Source organism: Rutidosis leptorrhynchoides, chromosome 3, assembly GCF_046630445.1.
Source record: "Rutidosis leptorrhynchoides isolate AG116_Rl617_1_P2 chromosome 3, CSIRO_AGI_Rlap_v1, whole genome shotgun sequence".
Taxonomy (NCBI): domain Eukaryota; kingdom Viridiplantae; phylum Streptophyta; class Magnoliopsida; order Asterales; family Asteraceae; genus Rutidosis; species Rutidosis leptorrhynchoides.
The window spans coordinates 161323261-161338894 of NC_092335.1; the positions used below are offsets into that span (position 1 = coordinate 161323261).

General features: G+C 34.4%; 1 non-coding gene across 1 annotated transcript; it reads left to right on the forward strand.

The window, feature by feature from the left end:
* The first annotated feature begins 15255 nt into the window (after positions 1 to 15255).
* LOC139903710 (U5 spliceosomal RNA) lies at positions 15256 to 15375 on the forward strand. Its single transcript, XR_011778509.1, has one exon. It is a non-coding gene; the product is annotated as a U5 spliceosomal RNA (small nuclear RNA).
* Positions 15376 to 15634: the final 259 nt, after the last annotated feature.

The window sequence follows — 15634 nt, forward strand, 5'->3', positions numbered from 1 at the left end:
ATTTATTTAACGGGTAGGTACTGTAGTGACCCGAACTTTTCCATGTTTATATATATTAATTGAGATTGATATTTACATGATTAAATGTTTCCAACATGTTAAGCAATCAAACTTGTTAAGACTTGATTAATTGAAATATGTTTCATATAGACAATTGACCACCCAAGTTGACCGGTGATTCACGAACGTTAAAACTTGTAAAAACTATACGATGACATATATATGGTTATATATATAGTTAACATGTTTTTATTATAAGTATGTATCTCATTAGGTATTTTAACAATGAGTTATATACATAAAAATGAGACTATTAATTTAAGAAACTCGAAAACGATATATATAACGATTATCGTTATAACAACGTCTTACTAGGTACATATGAATCATATTAAGATATTGATACACTTGGTTAATTATGTTAAATGATAAGTAAATATATTATTAAGTGTATTAACAATGAAATACATATGTAAAAATACGACTACTAACTTAATGATTTCGAAATGAGACATATATGTAACGATTATCGTTGTAACGACATTTAACTGTATATACATCATACTGAGATATATTATATATCATAATATCATGATAATATAATAATTTAAAATCTCTTTTGATATTATAAACATTGGGTTAACAACATTTAACAAGATCGTTAACCTAAAGGTTTCAAAACAACACTTACATGTAACGACTAACGATGACTTAACGACTCAGTTAAAATGTATATACATGTAGTGTTTTAATATGTATTTATACACTTTTGAAAGACTTCAATACACTTATCAAAATACTTCTACTTAACAAAAATGCTTACAATTACATTCTCGTTCAGTTTCATCAACAATTCTACTCGTATGCACCCGTATTCGTACTCGTACAATACACAGCTTTTAGATGTATGTACTATTGGTATATACACTCCAATGATCAGCTCTTAGCAGCCCATGTGAGTCACCTAACACATGTGGGAACCATCATTTGGCAACTAGCATGAAATATCTCATAAGATTACAAAAATATGAGTAATCATTCATGACTTATTTACATGAAAACAAAATTACATATCCTTTATATCTAATCCATACACCAACGACCAAAAACACCTACAAACACTTTCATTCTTCAATTTTCTTCATCTAATTGAACTCTCTCAAGTTCTATCTTCAAGTTCTAAGTGTTCTTCATAAATTCCAAAAGTTCTAGTTTCATAAAATCAAGAATACTTTCAAGTTTGCTAGCTCACTTCCAATCTTGTAAGGTGATCATCCAACCTCAAGAAATCTTTGTTTCTTACAGTAGGTTATCATTCTAATACAAGGTAATAATCATATTCAAACTTTGGTTCAATTTCTATAACTATAACAATCTTATTTCAAGTGATGATCTTACTTGAACTTGTTTTCGTGTCATGATTTTGCTTCAAGAACTTTGAGCCATCCAAGGATCCATTGAAGCTAGATCCATTTTTCTCTTTTCCAGTAGGTTCATCCAAGGAACTTAAGGTAGTAATGATGTTCATAACATCATTCGATTCATACATATAAAGCTATCTTATTCGAAGGTTTAAACTTGTAATCACTAGAACATAGTTTAGTTAATTCTAAACTTGTTCGCAAACAAAAGTTAATCCTTCTAACTTGACTTTTAAAATCAACTAAACACATGTTCTATATCTATATGATATGCTAACTTAATGATTTAAAACCTGGAAACACGAAAAACACCGTAAAACCGGATTTACGCCGTCGTAGTAACACCGCGGGCTGTTTTGGGTTAGTTAATTAAAAACTATGATAAACTTTGATTTAAAAGTTGTTATTCTGAGAAAATGATTTTTATTATGAACATGAAACTATATCCAAAAATTATGGTTAAACTCAAAGTGGAAGTATGTTTTCTAAAATGGTCATCTAGACGTCGTTCTTTCGACTGAAATGACTACCTTTACAAAAACGACTTGTAACTTATTTTTCCGACTAGAAACCTATATTTTTTTTGTTTAGATTCATAAAATAGAGTTCAATATGAAACCATAGCAATTTGATTCACTCAAAACGGATTTAAAATGAAGAAGTTATGGGTAAAACAAGATTGGATAATTTTTCTCATTTTAGCTACGTGAAAATTGGTAACAAATCTATTCCAACCATAACTTAATCAACTTGTATTATATATTATGTAATCTTGAGATACCATAGACACGTATACAATGTTTCGACCTATCATGTCGACACATCTATATATATTTCGGAACAACCATAGACACTCTATATGTGAATGTTGGAGTTAGCTATACAGGGTTGAGGTTGATTCCAAAATATATATAGTTTGAGTTGTGATCAATACTGAGATACGTATACACTGGGTCGTGGATTGATTCAAGATAATATTTATCAATTTATTTATGTACATCTAACTGTGGACAACTAGTTGTAGGTTACTAACGAGGACAGCTGACTTAATAAACTTAAAACATCAAAATATATTAAAAGTGTTGTAAATATATTTTGAACATACTTTGATATATATATATGTATATATTGTTATAGGTTCGTGAATCAACCAGTGGCCAAGTCTTACTTCCCGACGAAGTAAAAATCTGTGAAAGTGAGTTATAGTCCCACTTTTAAAATCTAATATTTTTGGGATGAGAATACATGCAGGTTTTATAAATGATTTACAAAATAGACACAAGTACGTGAAACTACATTCTATGGTTGAATTATCGAAATCGAATATGCCCCTTTTTATTAAGTCTGGTAATCTAAGAATTAGGGAACAGACACCCTAATTGACGCGAATCCTAAAGATAGATCTATTGGGCCTAACAAACCCCATCCAAAGTACCGGATGCTTTAGTACTTCGAAATTTATATCATATCCGAAGGGTGTCCCAGAATGATGGGGATATTCTTATATATGCATCTTGTTATTGTCGGTTACCAGGTGTTCACCATATGAATGATTTTTATCTCTATGTATGGGATGTGTATTGAAATATGAAATCTTGTGGTCTATTGTTACGATTTGATATATATAGGTTAAACCTATAACTCACCAACATTTTTGTTGACGTTTTAAGCATGTTTATTCTCAGGTGATTATTAAGAGCTTCCGTTGTCGCATACTTAAATAAGGACAAGATTTGGAGTCCATGCTTGTATGATATTGTGTAAAAACTGCATTCAAGAAACTTATTTTGTTGTAACATATTTGTATTGTAAACCATTATGTAATGGTCGTGTGTAAACAGGATATTTTAGATTATCATTATTTGATAATCTACGTAAAGCTTTTTAATCCTTTATTGATGAAATAAAGGTTATGGTTTGTTTAAAAATGAATGCAGTCTTTGAAAAAACGTCTCATATAGAGGTCAAAACCTCGCAACGAAATCAATTAATATGGAACGTTTTTAATCAATAAGAACGGGACATTTCATAAGTCATCGTTAGTCGTTACATGTAAGTGTTGTTTTGAAACCTTTAAGTTAACGATCTCAATTAATGTTGTTAACCCATTGTTTATTATATCTAATGAGATGTTAAATTATTATATTATCATGATATTATGATATATTAATATATCTTAATATGATATATATACATTTAAATGTCGTTACAACGATAATCGTTACATATATGTCTCGTTTCGAAATCCTTAAGTTAGTAGTCTTGTTTATATGTATATAACTCATTGTTAATATACTTATGGAGATACTTACTTATCATAATCTCATGTTAACCATATTTATATCCATATATATATCGTCATGTCGTTTTTACAAGTTTTAACGTTCGTGAATCGCCGGTCAACTTGGGTGGTCAATTGTCTATATGAAACATATTTCAATTAATCAAGTCTTAACAAGTTTGATTGCTTAACATGTTGGAAACATTTAATCACGTAAATATCAATCTCAATTAATATATATAAACATGGAAAAGTTCGGGTCACTACAGTACCTACCCGTTAAATAAATTTCGTCCCGAAATTTTAAGCTGTTGAAGGTGTTGATGAATCTTCTGGAAATAGATGCGGGTATTTCTTCTTCATCTGATCTTCACGCTCCCAGGTGAACTCGGGTCCTCTACGAGCATTCCATCAAACCTTAACAATTGGTATCTTGTTTTGCTTAAGTCTTTTAACCTCACGATCCATTATTTCGACGGGTTCTTCGATGAATTGGAGTTTTTCGTTGATTTGGATTTCATCTAACGGAATAGTGAGATCTTCTTTAGCAAAACATTTCTTCAAATTCGAGACGTGGAAAGTGTTATGTACAGCCGCGAGTTGTTGAAGTAACTCAAGTCGGTAAGCTACTGGTCCGACACGATCAATAATCTTGAATGGTCCAATATACCTTGGATTTAATTTCCCTCATTTACCAAATCGAACAACGCCTTTCCAAGGTGCAACTTTAAGCATGACCATCTCTCCAATTTCAAATTCTATATCTTTTCTTTTAATGTCAGCGTAGCTCTTTTGTCGACTTTGGGCGGTTTTCAACCGTTGTTGAATTTGGATGATCTTCTCGGTAGTTTCTTGTATAATCTCCGGACCCGTAATCTGTCTATCCCCCACTTCACTCCAACAAATCGGAGACCTGCACTTTCTACCATAAAGTGCTTCAAACGACGCCATCTCAATGCTTGAATGGTAGCTGTTGTTGTAGGAAAATTCTGCTAATGGTAGATGTCGATCCCAACTGTTTCCGAAATCAATAACACATGCTCGTAGCATGTCTTCAAGCGTTTGTATCGTCCTTTCTCTCTGCCCATCAGTTTGTGGATGATAGGCAGTACTCATGTCTAGACGAGTTCCTAATGCTTGCTGTAATGTCTGCCAGAATCTTGAAATAAATCTGCCATCCCTATCAGAGATAATAGAGATTGGTATTCCATGTCTGGAGACGACTTCCTTCAAATACAGTCGTGCTAACTTCTCCATATTGTCATCTTCTCTTATTGGCAGGAAATGTGCTGATTTGGTGAGACGATCAACTATTACCCAAATAGTATCAAAACCACTTGCAGTCCTTGGCAATTTAGTGATGAAATCCATGGTAATGTTTTCCCATTTCCATTCCGGAATTTCGGGTTGTTGAAGTAGACCTGATGGTTTCTGATGCTCAGCTTTGACCTTAGAACACGTCAAACATTCTCCTACGTATTTAGCAACATCGGCTTTCATACCCGGCCACCAAAAATATTTCCTGAGATCCTTGTACATCTTCCCCGTTCTAGGATGTATTGAGTATCTGGTTTTATGAGCTTCTCTAAGTACCATTTCTCTCATATCTCCAAATTTTGGTACCCAAATCCTTTCAGCCCTATACCGGGTTCCGTCTTCCCGAATATTAAGATGTTTCTCCGATCCTTTGGGTATTTCTTCCTTTAAATTTCAAACTCCTTGTTGCGCCTCCTTTATTTGAGTAGTAAGGTTATTATAAATCATTATATTCATAGATTTTACTCGAATGGGTTCTCTGTCCTTCCTGCTCAAGGCATCGGCTACCACATTTGCCTTCCCCGGGTGGTAACGAATCTCAAAGTCGTAATCATTCAATAATTCAATCCACCTACGCTGCCTCATATTCAGTTGTTTCTGATTAAATATGTGTTGAAGACTTTTGTGGTCGGTATATATAATACTTTTGACCTCATATAAGTAGTGCCTCCAAGTCTTTAATGCAAAAACAACCGCGCCTAATTCCAAATCATGCGTCGTATAATTTTGTTCGTGAATCTTCAATTGTCTAGACGCATAAGCAATCACCTTCGTTCGTTGCATTAATACACAACCGAGACCTTGCTTTGATGCGTCACAATAAATCACAAAATCATCATTCCCTTCAGGCAATGACAATATAGGTGCCGTAGTTAGCTTTTTCTTCAATAACTGAAACGCTTTCTTTTGTTCATCATTCCATTCAAATTTCTTCCCTTTATGCGTTAATGCAGTCAAGGGTTTTGCTATTCTGGAAAAGTCTTGGATGAACCTTCTGTAGTAACCAGCTAGTCCTAAAAACTGGCGTATGTCTTTCGGAGTTTTCGGGGTTTCCCACTTTTCAACAGTTTCTATCTTTACCGGATCCACCTTAATACCTTCTTTGTTCACTATGTGACCGAGGAATTGAACTTCTTCCAACCAAAATGCACACTTTGAAAACTTAGCGTACAATTCTTCCTTCCTCAATACTTCTAACACCTTTCTCAAATGTTCACCGTGTTCTTGGTCATTCTTTGAGTAAATAAGTATGTCATTAATGAAAATAATGACAAACTTGTCAAGGTATGGTCCACACACTCGGTTCATAAGGTCCATGAACACAGCTGGTGCATTAGTTAAACCAAACGGCATGACCATAAACTCGTAATGACCGTAACGTGTTCTGAAAGCAGTCTTTGGAATATCATCTTCTTTCACCCGCATTTGATGATACCCGTAACGTAAGTCAATCTTTGAATAAACAGACGAGCCTTGTAGTTGATCAAATAAGTCGTCGATTCTCGGTAGTGGGTAGTGGTTCTTGATGGTAAGTTTGTTCAACTCTCGGTAGTCGATACATAACCTGAATGTACCATCTTTCTTCTTGACAAACAAAACAGGAGCTCCCCACGGTGATGTGCTTGGTCGAATGAAACCACGCTCTAAAAGTTCTTGTAATTGGCTTTGCAGTTCTTTCATCTCGCTGGGTGCGAGTCCGTAAGGAGCACGAGCTATTGGTGCAGCTCCTGGTATAAGATCTATTTGAAATTCAACGGATCGTTGTGGGGGTAATCCCGGTAATTCTTTCGGAAATACATCGGGAAATTCTTTTGCAATGGGAACATCATTGATGCTCTTTTATTCAGTTTGTACTTTCTCGACGTGTGCTAGAACAGCATAGCAACCTTTTCTTATTAGTTTTTGTGCCTTCAAATTACTAATAATATGTAGCTTCGTGTTGCCCTTTTCTCCGTACACCATTAAGGGTTTTCCTTTTTCTCGTATAATGCGAATTGCATTTTTGTAACAAACGATCTCTGCTTTCACTTCTTTCAACCAGTCCATACCGATTATCACATCAAAACTCCCTAACTCTACTGGTATCAAATCAATCTTAAATGTTTCGCTAACCAGTTTAATTTCTCGATTCCGACATATATTATCTGCTGAAATTAATTTACCATTTGCTAATTCGAGTAAAAATTTACTATCCAAAGGCGTCAATGGACAACTTAATTTAGCACAAAAATCTCTACTCATATAGCTTCTATCCGCACCCGAATCAAATAAAACGTAAGCAGATTTATTGTCAATAAGAAACGTACCCGTAACAAGCTCCGGGTCTTCCTGTGCCTCTGCCGCATTAATATTGAAAACTCTTCCGCGGCCTTGTCCATTCGTGTTCTCCTGGTTCGGGCAATTTCTAATAATGTGGCCCGGTTTTCCACATTTATAACAAACTACATTGGCATAACTTGCTCCGACACTACTTGCTCCGCCATTACTCGTTCCGACACCATTTGTTCCTTTCGTTCTATTAACCCCTGGTCCGTAGACCTCACACTTCGCCGCGCTATGACCATTTCTTTTACACTTGTTGCAAAATTTGGTGCAGAACCCCGAGTGATACTTTTCACACCTTTGGCATAGCTGCTTCTGATTGTTATTGTTGTTGCGGTTATTATTGTGGTTGGGATGATTGTTGTAGTTGCTGTTATTATTGTTGTTGTTGTTGTTGTTGTTGGGCCGTTTGTTGTAGTTGCGATTGATGTTGCGATTGTTGGGATAATTGTTGCGATTATTGTTGTAATTGCTGTTGTTGTTGTATTGGTGATTCTTATCACCATTTTCCTCCCACTTTCTTTTGACTTGCTTCACATTGGCCTCTTCAGCAGTCTGTTCTTTAATTCTTTCTTCAATCTGGTTCACTAGTTTGTGAGCCATTCTACATGCCTGTTGTATGGAGGTGGGCTCGTGTGAACTTATATCTTCTTGGATTCTTTCCGGTAATCCTTTCACAAACGCGTCGATCTTCTCTTCCTCATCTTCGAATGCTCCCGGACACAATAGGCACAATTCTGTGAATCGTCTTTCGTATGTGGTAATATCAAATCCTTGGGTTCGTAACCCTCTAAGTTCTGTCTTGAGCTTATTGACCTCGGTTCTGGGACGGTACTTCTCGTTCATCAAGTGCTTGAATGCTGACCACGGTAGTGCGTAGGCATCATCTTGTCCCACTTGCTCTAGATAGGTATTCCACCATGTTAACGCAGAACCTGTGAAGGTATGAGTAGCGTACTTCACTTTGTCCTCTTCAGTACACTTACTTATGGCAAACACCGATTCGACCTTCTCGGTCCACCGTTTCAATCCGATCGGTCCTTCGGTTCCATCAAATTCCAAAGGTTTGCAGGCAGTGAATTCTTTATAGGGGCATCCTACACGATTTCCTGTACTGCCAGATCCAAGGTTATTGTTGGTATGTAGCGCAGCCTGTACTGCGGCTATGTTTGAAGCTAGAAAAGTACGGAATTCCTCTTCATTCATATTCACGGTGTGTCGAGTAGTCGGTGCCATTTCCTTCAAAATAGTCAAATGGAACAAGTTAATCATACAGAATATTAAGAGTAGTTAATAGTATTTCGTAGCATAATATGAACTCATTTATAAAAGCTTTTTCTTCATATTAGCGTTTTATAAGTTTAAATTCGGGTAGTACCTACCCGTTAAGTTCATACTTAGTAGCTAATATACAATTCAACTACTACAATTCTATATGAAAACTGATTGTAATAATATTTCGCGTTCAAACTTTTATACAATATTTTACAAACTTACAATACCGCTTATTTTACATAAAGCATGAAATATAGCACATAATAACTTTGATACAAGATAGTTGTGAAGATAATTCTAGCTAGTACACAAGTCGTTCAGCAAAGGCAATAAAGACACGTAATTCATACGTCCAGAAACAAGTCATGCATTCTGGTTTTACTAGGACTACTTCCCATCCTTGGTCTTGTGGAACATAACCGTTATGGCCGTTGATAAGACAGCGTGTTGTAACGTCGTCAAAGGGACAAGGGTTACGTAATGACCAACAGTCTCGTAATAACCTAAAAACCTCATTTCTTACCCCAATTACCGACTCCGTCACTTGTGGGAACGTTTTGTTTAATAGTTGTAGCCCGATGTTCTTGTTCTCACTTTAGTGAGAAGCGAACGTTACTAACCCGTAAGCATAACATGCCTCTTTATGTTGCATGTTAGCCGCTTTTTCTAAATCACGAAGTCCTATATTCAGATATACTGAGTCAAAATAATTTCTTAACCCGTTGCGTAAAATAGCATTTGGGTTCCCCGCAATATATGCGTCAAAGTAAACACATCGTAACTTATGGATTTCCTAATGTGATATCCCCCATCTTTCGAACGAAAGCCTTTTATAAACCAAGGCATTCTTGGAACGTTCTTCGAATGTCTTACAAACTGATCTCGCCTTAAATAGTTATGCCGAGGAATTCTGACCGACTCTAGACAAGATTTCATCAATCATGTCTCCGGGTAGGTCTCTTAAAATATTGGGTTGTCTATCCATTTTGTGTTTTTATACTGTAAAATAGACAAGAGTTAGATTCATAAAAAAAATACTTATTAATACAAGCAATTTTTACATATATCATAAAGCATAAGCACACTATATTACATATATTACACCACACGAATACAACTATCTTATTCCGACTCGCTCGTTTCTTCTTGTTCGGTTTTGGTTCGTTTTGCCAAGTTTCTAGGGATATATGATGTTCCCCTAATACGAGCCGTCGTTGTCCACATTGGTTTAGAAAAACCTGGTGGTTTAGAGGTTCTCGGGTCATTGTTACAACTTAAGGACTTCGGGGGTTGACGATACATATAAAGTTCATCGGGGTTGGAATTAGATTTCTCTATTTTTATGCCCTTTCCCTTATTATTTTCTTTTGCCTTTTTAAATTCAGTTGGGGTAATTTCTATAACATCATCGAAATTCTCGTCGGAATCCGATTCATCGGAGAATTGGTAATCCTCCCAATATTTTGCTTCCTTGGCGGAAACACCATTGACCATAATTAACCTTGGTCGGTTGGTTGAGGATTCTCTTTTACTTAAGCGTTTTATTATTTCTCCCACCGGTTCTATTTCTTCTTCCGGTTTCGATTCTTCTTCCGGTTCCGATTCTTCTTCCGGTTCCGACTCTTCTTCCGGTTCCTCTTCGGGAACTTGTGAATCAGTCCATGAATCATTCCAATTTACATTTGACTCTTCATTATTATTAGGTGAGTCAATGGGACTTGTTCTAGAGGTAGACATCTATCACATAATATCAAACACGTTAAGAGATTAATATATCACATAATATTCATATGTTAAAAATATATAGTTTTCAACAAAAATGTTAAGCAATCATTTTTAAAGAAAATACGGTCGAAGTCCAGACTCACTAATGCATCCTAACAAACTCGATAAGACACACTAATGCAAATTTTCTGGTTCTCTAAGACCAACGCTCGGATACCAACTGAAATGTCCCGTTCTTATTGATTAAAAACGTTCCATATTAATTGATTTCGTTGCGAGGTTTTGACCTCTATATGAGACGTTTTTCAAAGACTGCATTCATTTTTAAAACAAACCATAACCTTTATTTCATAAATAAAGGTTTAAAAAGCTTTACGTAGATTATCAAATAATGATAATCTAAAATATCCTGTTTACACACGACCATTACATAATGGTTTACAATACAAATATGTTACATCGAAATCAGTTTCTTGAATACAGTTTTTACACAATATCATACAAACATGGACTCCAAATCTTGTCCTTATTTTAGTATGCAACAGCGGAAGCTCGTAGTATTCACCTTAGAATAAACATGCTTTAAACGTCAACAAAAATGTTGGTGAGTTATAGGTTTAACCTATATATATCAAATCGTAACAATAGACCACAAGATTTCATATTTCAATACACATCCCATACATAGAGATAAAAATCATTCATATGGTGAACACCTGGTAACCGACATTAACAAGATGCATATATATAAGAATATCCCCATCATTCCGGGACACCCTTCGGATATGATATAAATTTTGAAGTACTAAAGCATCCAGTACTTTGGATGGGGTTTGTTAGGCCCAATAGATCTATCTTTAGGATTCGCGTCAATTAGGGTGTCTGTTCCCTAATTCTTAGATTACCAGACTTAATAAAAAGGGGCATATTCGATTTCGATAATTCAACCATAGAATGTAGTTTCACGTACTTGTGTCTATTTTGTAAATCATTTATAAAATCTGCATGTATTCTCATCCCAAAAATATTAGATTTTAAAAGTGGGACTATAACTCACTTTCACAGATTTTTACTTCGTCGGGAAGTAAGACTTGGCCACTGGTTGATTCACGAACCTATAACAATATATACATATATATCAAAGTATGTTTAAAATATATTTACAACACTTTTAATATATTTTGATGTTTTAAGATTATTAAGTCAGCTGTCCTCGTTAGTAACCTACAACTAGTTGTCCACAGTTAGATGTACAGAAATAAATCGATAAATATTATCTTGAATCAATCCACGACCCAGTGTATACGTATCTCAGTATTGATGACAACTCAAACTATATATATTTTGGAATCAACCTCAACCCTGTATAGCTAACTCCAACATTCACATATAGAGTGTCTATGGTTGTTCCGAAATATATATAGATGTGTCGACATGATAGGTCGAAACATTGTATACGTGTCTATGGTATCTCAAGATTACATAATATACAATACAAGTTGATTAAGTTATGGTTGGAATAGATTTGTTACCAATTTTCACGTACCTAAAATGAGAAAAATTATCCAATCTTGTTTTACCCATAACTTCTTCATTTTAAATCCGTTTTGAGTGAATCAAATTGCTATGGTTTCATATTGAACTCTATTTTATGAATCTAAATAGAAAAGTATAGGTTTATAGTCGAAAAAATAAGTTACAAGTCGTTTTTGTAAAGGTAGTCATTTCAGTCGAAAGAACGACGTCTAGATGACCATTTTAGAAAACATACTTTCACTTTGAGTTTAACCATAATTTTTGGATATAGTTTCATGTTCATAATAAAAATCATTTTCTCAGAATAACAACTTTTAAATCAAAGTTTATCATAGTTTTTAATTAACTAACCCAAAACAGCCCGCGGTGTTACTACGACGGCGTAAATCCGGTTTTACGGTGTTTTTCGTGTTTCCAGGTTTTAAATCATTAAGTTAGCATATCATATAGATATAGAACATGTGTGTAGTTAATTTTAAAAGTCAAGTTAGAAGGATTAACTTTTGTTTGCGAACAAGTTTAGAATTAACTAAACTATGTTCTAATGATTACGAGTTTAAACCTTCGAATAAGATAGTTTTATATATATGAATCGAATGATGTTATGAACATCATTACTACCTCAAGTTTAGTAGGTAAACCTACTGGAAGTGACAAGAAATGATCTAGCTTCAAAGGATCTTGGATGGCTTGAAAGTTCTTGAAGTAGGATCATGACACAAAAACAAGTTCAAGTAAGATTTTTACTCGAATTAAGATAGTTTATAGTTATAGAAATTGAATCAAAGTTTGAATATGAATATTACCTTGAATAAGAAAGATAACCTACTGTATATAACAAAGGTTTCTTGATCTTAGATGATTACTTGGAATGGATTAGAAAGCTTGGAAGTAAATTAGTAAACTTGAAGGGATTTTTGAAGTGTTCTTGAAGTGTTCTTCCTATGATGATTATAGCTTGATTCTTGAAGTGATTTTTGATGAAGATGATGATTAACTACTGGAAAAATACGTTCATAATAGTGTGTGTGTGTTGAGAGAGAATTAGAAAGAGAATTGGAAGTGAAATGGAGTGAATGATGAGTGGTAATTGGTGAGTGGTGAGTGGGGTTAAAAGGAGTTCTAGTTAGTTGACTAGCTCATGGTAGAAGTTAAAATTGATTAGTCATACATGACATAATCAAGAGTGGAATCCCATGCTAGTTCCTATTGGTATATACTCATAGTAAGTACGTTTTGAAGCTGTGTATAATACGGGTAAGAATACGACTAGAATTCTTGATGAAAGAAAAGAATGGAAAAGTAACTGTAACCATTTTCGTTAAGTATGAGTGTTTTGATATATGTCTTGAAGTCTTCCAAAAGTATTTTAATATATCTAAATACACTACATGTATATACATTTTAACTGAGTCGTTAAGTCATCGTTAGTCGTTACATGTAAGTGTTGTTTTGAAACCTTTAAGTTAACGATCTCAATTAATGTTGTTTACCCATTGTTTATTATATCTAATGAGATGTTAAATTATTATATTATCATGATATTATGATATATTAATATATCTTAATATGATATATATACATTTAAATGTCGTTACAACGATAATCGTTACATATATGTCTCGTTTCGAAATCCTTAAGTTAGTAGTCTTGTTTATATATATATAACTCATTGTTAATATACTTATGGAGATACTTACTTATCATAATCTCATGTTAACCATATGTATATCCATATATATATCGTCATGTCGTTTTTACAAGTTTTAACGTTCGTGAATCGCCGGTCAACTTGGGTGGTCAATTGTCTATATGAAACATATTTCAATTAATCAAGTCTTAACAAGTTTGATTGCTTAACATGTTGGAAACATTTAATCATGTAAATATCAATCTCAATTAATATATATAAACATGGAAAAGTTCAGGTCACTACATAAATCTCGTTATTTCTCTCTGAGATATCTCTGAGATCTCGTTTTTGAAAGGCAGCCGAGACGAGATGTCCATCTCCCGAGATTTCTTGGTCAATGGGGCAAAACTTGGTTAAAGTCACGATTTCTTGAATTTTCTCGCCCATTTCTCAGATTTTCTCAAAAAAAATCTCGAATTTTCTCTCTCATTTCTCGAATTTTCTTGTTAACTCTCGTAAAAATGTACATAAATATACATTTATTTATTTATTTATTTATTTATTTTTGTATACTTATATTAAAAAACTAAAAAGTCAACGTCCGAGATCTCCCCGAGATTTTTACGAGATGTCGAGATCTCCCCAAAAATATACAAACGAGATCTCCCCGAGATTCGAGTTCTCCAACCTTACTTCTTTTAGTCACCAATCGTATTCTTTACACGATCTGCTAAAACTTTACAATTCCTGTAGTGTAATCGTGATGACACCAACGGAACTCCAAGATACTTAACTCCCAATGATCCTTCTTCAAAAATATAAAATAGCAAGAATCTGACTTTTAATATGAATCGAAACATTCGCAAAGAATGTCGTACGAAGGGTGAACGTGTTATCCAGTCATTTAATTGTTTAATGATCAGCAGCAAAACTAAAACGTTGTAGATGAATTCAAATGCGCAATTCACCCGGTACCAGGTCTCGCGCTCAGGGAGTTTGATTACCCAAGGTTTTACCTTCTATGGGGGAGTCAATGTGCTCGTTCATAGGAGTGTTTCATCGCTTACTCAAAATAAAAAATGTCACGGTAACTCCGCCGCCACTTTTGACTTCTCTTTATTTTTTTACGAGATTTTTAAACAGTTAAAGAATAAAATTTGATAAATTTTGTACTCAAATGTGTACCTAGTTTATTTTTGGTTGGTGTGTTCCGTGACTTGACCAACGCATGTTCAAATCTAACCTTTACCTCATATTTTTCACTTCCCATATTCATTACATCATTCCACTCTCTCACAGTCTCACCCATTGAATTTTTCATTTTAAACCCTCTCTTTCATTTTTTTTTTAATTCTTGCATCAACCTTTTTTTATAATCTTGCTTATATAATTTTTTCTTTATTATTTCTTCAAAAAAATAAATAAATAAATAAATAAAATAAAAAGAAAGAAAGAAATAAAGTTTTCCACATTTTACTACTATTAATTAACAAAACTATCTAAATAATGTGAGTTTTAATAAATTATTTTTTTTACATCAGTTTGGAATCACTCACGGAGGACATAATCACTCACGTGTTCATCTCTCGTAGTTGCATAACCCGCCCCCAACTACTGTCTTGGAGGAAACCCGGACCAATCCGAGGGCATGACCGGTAACCCTCCCTTTTCGCTGCCCTCGCATCAAGCGAAAGGTGACCTGGGTATTATTAAAGACTAAATTTTGTGTATTTTATTAAAGACGCAGCTAGGTAGTGAGCACAAAGCGAACTATTCCTTCGCCTTTTACTAAAGAATACCGTGTGCTCATTATATTTCACTGGCATACGCCTATTTTTGTAGAGTCCCTTTTGTATTGAAAGAGCTCATTTTTTCCTTTTTATTCTTATTCCTTTTTATTCTTATTCCTTTTCTGGCCGGAGGTCCTCACGGAAGCAATCTCTCTATCCTGGAGTAGAGAGGGGGATGAATTTCCTTTCCTGTATGTAGAGAATTCATTTTCTCGACTCGTGGTTAAAGAAACGACTTATCTTCTATTCTAGGGTAGAGGAAGGATTGTATAACAACCCTCACTTTTCGACTTCCAATTTTACTAAAATACCTAGGGTTGATATATATACGAAT